This window comes from Mus caroli, unplaced genomic scaffold (genome assembly GCF_978045245.1).
Source record: "Mus caroli unplaced genomic scaffold, Mus_caroli_1 scaffold_4, whole genome shotgun sequence".
Taxonomy (NCBI): domain Eukaryota; kingdom Metazoa; phylum Chordata; class Mammalia; order Rodentia; family Muridae; genus Mus; species Mus caroli.
Window position 1 is genome coordinate 155,395,764 of NW_028227259.1, and position 7,885 is coordinate 155,403,648.

The following is a 7,885-nucleotide window of genomic DNA, read 5'->3' on the forward strand; positions in this document are numbered from 1 at the left end:
TCCTTTGCGAAGGTGTATCCAAGCTTTATAAGGCAATAGTTCCACCCCTCTATTGGCATGTGATTTCTCCCAATGGCTATATCTCAAGGGAAATGTATGATGATATATGGTGAACCATTTCCCTTTGTTCTTGGTTTTGCTTCCTATGGTTTTAGTTGCTCTTGGTCAGTCATGACTGAAACTATTAAATGTTAACTTGGTGAATAAACGATGTGCCTGTTTAGAGTTATTTACCATCCTGAGTAGTGTGATGAGGTCCTCATCTGGGATGTCCACCATCCTCTGCCCTGTGTGTCCACACTGTGTAGACTATTCACCTGCTAATTGCCTAGTGCCCATCTCAACTATTATATAAGATGGTATGGAGGTGTCTCAGGGCCGGTGGTCAAATAGGTCTTCTATGTGAGCCTGGCAGCATCACATCACAATACCTAACTACTGCGATCCACCTCACTTTGTTTCGTCACCTAAGTGTGTTACCATCAACACATCATGACAATAGCAAGTACAGTATAACAGGGTTCTGAAACATACACAGGAGAGAGCACACATTTACATAACTTTTATTATAATACATAGTTAATATACACAATCATGTATGTTTATGACCTATTTATTCATGCTTTCAGCCAACTACTTGGGGTGGGAGCTTTGTTGTATGTTTCCCACGGAAAGTAGGACAGTCTATATTACACGTGTCCAGTCTATAATCAACTGATGAATTGAAAAAATGGACAATAGAGTGAGTGTGGGAAGCTGTCGTTCCCTGCTCAAGTGTTGAAGAACTAAACAAGCTATCAAAGGGACAGAAACCAGTGAATGTGCCAAAGACATGTAAGTTTTACATTACAACTGATGAAATAACCAACAAATGGAAGGGCATTTCAGAACAGCAATACATTGGTGGGGAGTGCGGCGGATAACGTTGTGAAGTATTTAATCAGGTTGGTTCTTCAAAGTGTTAGAAATTCCCCCTCACTAGAATATATATTTCATATTTCAAAAGCTAATCTTGTCAGAAATCAAGTCTCTCTATCTCTCTGAAAGTCAGATCTGGAGTCTGGAGTTTCCTGTGTGAACTTGGATCACTGGAATCAACAGTAACTTAAAAATGAAAATTAACTGGGTCATGTTTGACATGTGAGAGAGTTCTATGACTTTGATGTATTTGAATGGAAATGCAACATTTAAAATATCTAGTATTCTTTTGGGCAAGCCTTGTGTGAAAATATGCTAACAATCGAATACCGCTTTTTAAAGGAAGAGAAGAAAAGCCAGAAAGGTGTGAACAGTTTTCAGGGAAGGAGAGGGACAGTGGGCTCTCCATGCCCTGCACCTGGGGCTGGCCCAGGAGTGGACCCTCAAGGTCAGGAGAGAGGTGGCTATGTGTTATAAAAATTCTGAAGTAAAACCATATGAGCACCTCCCACTTTGATGAGAAGTGATCCCCAAAGTGAGTTGATGATGAAGGTCCACTGACCTCACCCAGAAAGGGCCTTAGTTCCCTGGAGTGAGACAGGAGGATGGACAGAAAGGGAGAGCTGGTCTAAGTGAGAGGGCAGGAGGAGATGGAGGGAATAATACTCACAATCTCATGGATTCTACTAGAAAAAGCTAGGGAGCCCTGTGTCTGAGAGGAGGTGGCTGGAAGGGGTTGAATCATGTGAAAGGGAAAAATGGGCAAAGGGAAGAACACTGTAAAACTACCCTCCTGGGACACACTGAGAGGACATAGCTGGCACTCCATGCCTCTGCACTGTTAAGAGGTCAGGCCCTGTGTGTTGGGTTAAATGGCTCGGGGTACGGAATGACCTCATCTGGGACCCAAGAAGACAAGGCAGGGTTTAAATGCTTGAGATTCTAATGGCTCCTCACCCTTAGATCAGCAAGACTTCTTGGCTACTGGGGTGTCTAGATAGGTAGTGGGAGAGAAACAGAGTCAGTGACAGTGTGACAATCCTCTACCTCAGAATCAGCTAAGAACACACCACACTGTCTGCGACCCCCACGTGGGAGCCACAGAGCCCACAGGGAGTAGTCTGAGCAACAGAACACTTTGGTTTGCCCTCTGCCCTGCATCCAGAATCTGTTTCTTGGTGTAATGATGAAAAAAAAACACTAGTTCCCACCTAGGTATAAAGCGCCCAGCTTACGAGAGCCTCTACTGCTTTCTGATTTTTTCTTCTACGATTTTGAATTAGTTCGTTTTTAGCGCCACCTCCATGTTATTTTATGAACGTCTTTATTACATGTGATACAGTTTTCATCTGTCACTTGTTTGGTTTCAGCAAGTTTTGACACTCTTCTCTAGAAGCTTCCGGCACAAGGCTATGGATGTACACCTTACCCATGGTTTCCCTTTCCAGCTACTTGTGGTCAGCTAAGTTCCAAAAATAGTATCCGGTTTGCAAATTCAGCGTTATCAGAGGTGCATGTGCGTAGGTCAACACACACATATAAGATCTGAATATATGCCTGAAGTCTTAGGAATCCACTGGATGTATTAGAAAATACTCCCACAGACAAGGGGAGGGGAAACAAGTGTACACGACCCCTTTCTAGGTGTGATGTTACATAGACTACTACAATAGTGCCCAGTGAGTGCATGACTACATAATTCACACGTTTATACCATGCAGCTGCACTAGACAAAAGCACTTCCATATTAGAATTCCTGAGGTGATCTGGTAGGCAACTCAAGAAATACAGGATAGAATTCCGCTGTAGACCTTGGTAGGATTTATAAATGTTTTCTGAGCTGATAGCAGGTGTTCGTTTGAGATGACACAATTTCCCTGTGCTTAATCTGTATATAATGGGCTTTCAAAGAAGTGCTGTATCCAAAACCTAAATGTATTTTACTAAAACCTATGTCTTAGAATGAGTTCTCCATCTGTGACTAAGAGGAAGTTGGAAGTCTCATTCTAGAGGGGCCATAAAAACTTAACCTGGCAGCTGCTTTTCACTGTAGATTTCTATTTCTCTTTTTGATTTCCTAAGCACCTGCCTTGCTGTCTATGCATCCCCCTCCCTCTCCCTCCTCCCTCTGCTTCCTTGTCCCCATCCACTCCTGTCAGATGCTGTAGTCTCTCCCTTTAGCGCGCTTAGCCTTTTAAACACCTGTGGTTCTGTAACAAGGACGGTATTGTCTGGCTGTTTTTCTCTGCAATAAGTTGACTTACCTGTCAAGATAAACCCCATGGCTCATATTACTGGATCTCTGGATTATCGTCTTATAAGAAAGGACTCTCCCACTGTTGTGTGTATTTCGTAAGTCTTCACCATGGATTCCCTTTTCATATTATCAACATCTCATGAAAGGAGCTTAATGGTCCAGTCCAAGGGTGAATGCACTATTATGAAAGCTAACTTCTGGGGAAAATGTTTATTTAACATTTAGATGAAAGTATTAATTTATTTTAATTTTATGTGTATGTGTTTATGGATGTGAACTACACACATTGCAGTGCTCAAGTGGTCCAGAAGAGGGCGTTGGATCCCTTGGAACTGGATTTACAAAAGATTGTGAGCTGCTATGTGAGTGCTGTGAACTGACCCTGGGTTCCCTGTAAGAGCAGCCAGTACTCATAACCACTGAGCCATCTCTCCAGTTCCTGAAAGTCTATTTTCCACAAGGAACTTTTAGTGGTTATGATAATAGGTTGCAGGGTGCCTGATACAAGATCATTACTTAAGTCTTCCAAGTCTGCTTTAAAAAGTACATTGGAACTTGCACACAGCTATCTGATTAGTGGCAGCAGTAACAGCAACACATTTGCCCCACCCTCCTGTCACTATGGCAACGAAACATTGAGACTGAGAGAAAAAGAACACTTTTCAGCAGGTCCAAGACAGTCCACACCATAGTCCAAAGGACTTAATTTATGACCTTTTTTTTTTGTATATAGCATATGCTATACATAAAAGAGGAATGTCTCCAGTTCTCTTTGGATATTTTGAAAAATTATTTACAATAAAACACATGTATTGGTAAAAGCATCAAGCTGTGTTTTTAAGCCTGAAAACAATTCTCTGCCTTAAAAAATTAATCGGTGCTACCTAAAAGCTGATTTCCATTAAATTCAGTCTAAGAGAGCTGCGTCCCAGGAAACTGCTGTAGATATTGATAAGGGGTCAAAGGATCCCTTTCCAGAGATGGGCAGTGTTTAAAATGAAAGAATTCAGATAGGAAAACCAATAACATTTGTCTTACACATCAAGAGCCTTTCTTTGCGATTTAGTTTTCTAGAGAGTTTTACCGTTAACTTTCTGTCCACTTGGTCACTTCTGCTCTTGTTCAAGGTCAGGTGACAGCTGGCCACCTGTCTAATAAGCTTTTACCTTGTTATATAATGTAAATCAATTAGAGAGCGTTTGGGAGCACACTCGGCTCTTCTCCTTGGTGACTTCCCCCAGTCTGCTGTCAGTACTTTAGTGGCATGTAATAGGCGTTTCATGTCAAGCTATACTTCAGAGGTTTTGCTGTTTTCTGTGGCTTTAAGAACAACATAACCTCTTACACAGTATGAGGCGATCCTGTCACTTCAGATATATGGCCCTTAGAAAAGGAGCCCAAAGGCAGCTGTGAGAAAACACCTCCCCTTCCTGATAACAAGGTCTGGGGTTTCCTTTTCTGCCTCCTCCTGTTTGGTGCTGCAGGCAGCTCTCTACTTCAAACACTTCATGGCTTTCTACTTCAAACATGGCTAATATCTGCTCCCACTTCCGCCTAGGACTCCCTGACAGCTCTTTTCAGTGTGTCCCCAGCTGTGTGGCAATGGAATGAGCCTTCCCCTCAGCCCTGCACAGTTTCTATAACATAAGTGAAGTTCAATGAAATGGCTTTTGAAAACTGCAGATCAATCTCGTGTATGGACCATTCACCTTTGTGTACCTCATATGTACCGGACATCGTGGGAGGCAGGCAACTCGGCGGTACTGATGTAACAGGGCTTTTCTTCCTGGGCTTTTATACAGTAAAAGAAATAATGAGGTCTAAGAGGGAACACATGTATCCTGTCTCCTCTTTACTGTTTTCAGAAGGAAGCAACAGCTAAAACAACAGGCAGGAAAGGCCATGGGAACCTCACACACAGTAAATGTTTATTAGACATCCAAGATTTCCTGGGTTCTCAACGTGGTTCTGGGGATAGCAACAGAAGTATTAAGGAACCCGTGTTGTGAAAAGTCTTAAGAACAGAGAAAACTTTGATAATGAGAGCCATTCTGGACAGAATTAGGTAGAGGCTGTGGACAGAGAAGGCAGCTCACAAGCCTCACAGGAGGAATGTATGGGTTAGCAGACAAGAGACACCCCAGTCTCCAACTGGAGGGTCTTCTGGTCCATTTTCTAATGCCAAAGTGGTACCATAGGCTGGGGGATTTATAAAGAAAATAGAGGACTGGTGGTTAGAGTGTCCAAGGTGAGGAGTTTGTATCTTGTGGGCGTTCTTGCTGATGAGTCTCAAGATGGCCTAAGCACATGGTGAAAGGGATCCAGATGGTGAGATGAGTCAAACTGGCCTTTGTAATGGGGTTACTTTGGGGGTAAACCCATTAATCCTTGAGCAACAAAATTCTCATGGCCTAATGACCTCTTAAAGGGCCAATGTAGTCTCAGCTCTTATTATGCAACAATAGGAATGAGCTTTTACATGAATTTGGTGGGAATCTTTAAACCACAGAAGAACCTCCTGAATGTTCTCGTTAGAGATGTTATTGACTCCATCCCAACACACACACACAGAGGCACAGATAGACAGACAGACCAACAGACACGCACACACATCCCACAGAGAGGCACAGACAGACACACAGAATTACACACACACACACACACACATAGAGGGGTACAGATAGACAGACCAAGACACACAAACACATCCCCCACAGAGAGACACAGACAGATATACAGAATTACACACACACACCAGAGAGACACAGACAGACAGACACATAGAATTACACACACACACACACACACACACACACACACACACAGATAGACAGACTGGCAAACACCCCCTCCCCTCACAGAGAGATACAGACAGACAGACAGAATTATACACACACACACATAGAGGCACAGATAGACAGATTGAGACACACACACAAACACACATAGAGGGGCACAGATAGATAGACAGACTGAGACACACACACACCACAGAGAGGCACAGACAGACAAACAGAATTACACATACACACATAGAAGGGCACACAGATAGACAGATCAACACACACACAGATAGACAGACTGGCAAACACCCCCACACCCTCACAGAGAGATACAGACAGACATACAGAATTATACACACACACAAACAGGCACAGATAGACAGACTGAGACACCCCCCCCCCAACAGAGAGACACAGACACACATAATGACACACACACACACACACATAGAGGGGCACAGATAGATTGACAGACTGAGACACACACACACCACAGAGAGGCACAGACAGACAAACAGAATTACACATACACACATAGAAGGGCACACAGATAGACAGATCAACACACACACAGATACACACACACACAGCACAGAGAGGCACACAGACACCACAGAGAGAGACACATACCACAGAGAAGCACAGACAGACACATAGAATTACACATACACACATAGAGGGGCACAGATAGACCAACACACACACACACAAACACACACACACACACCTACACAGAGCTAATGGCATCTTAATGACAAGCTATCTTATCTGCCCAGCAGGGCTGGCATGTAAGTGGGGTTGCCAGACATGGATGCCTGATCTAACTGGAGTCTACAGTAAATAAATACTTTTGCTTTACATATGCACACTGCATTTGTACTGACACTCTACATTTTCATCTGATCGTGCTGAGATGGACGGGCACCTTTGCTTCCCTTCAGCTGCACAGTCTTGAAGGACTTTCCTCCACGTCTACTAGCTTCTGCAAACACTGAGCTGCTGCTTGGCAGCACTCTGCTGTTCTCTGTGCTGCAGAGGCAGAGGCAGAGGCAGAGGCAGAGGCAGAGGCAGAGGCAGAGGCAGAGGCAGAGGCAGAGGCAGAGGCAGAGGCAGAGGCAGAGGCAGAGGCAGAGGCAGAGGCAGAGGCAGAGGCAGAGGCAGAGGCAGAGGCAGAGGCAGAGGCAGAGGCAGAGGCAGAGGCAGAGGCAGAGGCAGAGGCAGAGGCAGAGGCAGAGGCAGATGCAATTCTACCCATTTTATCTCCATAGCTAAAATAAAGCTAGCCTTTGGCAATGAAGCACACCTCTCTCACTCATTTTTTTCCTTTAAATACCTTCAAAATTGTTTTGATTCTGTTTCAGTGCACTTGACATCACACACACACACACACACACACACACACACACACACACACACATGGGCGGGCCTACTCCAATAAAGCCCTCATGTTCAAGGAAGTTTTCTAAATGGGTAGGCATTCATCTATCCTGAGCAGTTAATGGTCTGGAAACAAATTTAACTGTTGAAAGCAAATGGAAACAACCTGTGGACAGGATTTGACCTCCAGGCAAATTGTTGCCTCTTTCACTTTGTTCACTACTCCAAGCCCTTCTCTGTGGAGAAGAAACCGAAGGATCACATAGTTTTAAAAACGTATGCATAGGTTCACAAATCCATATATGTCCAGCATATATGTCTTCTTTAAGGATTTTATGAAGAAAGATGGCAGACGCTTGCCTTTCTTTGAATGTTCCTTGTCATTAAGGGAACAGAGGATCCTGGTACTTGGCCTATAGCCATCGCTCAGTGAATATCCGTTAGATGATTTGAGTTATTGATAGACTCACAATTTTAAAATTCTCCCATATTTCCAGTTCAGTATTGAAAAGATGACCCGTCAGAATACAGGATGCCATGCACACGCCTC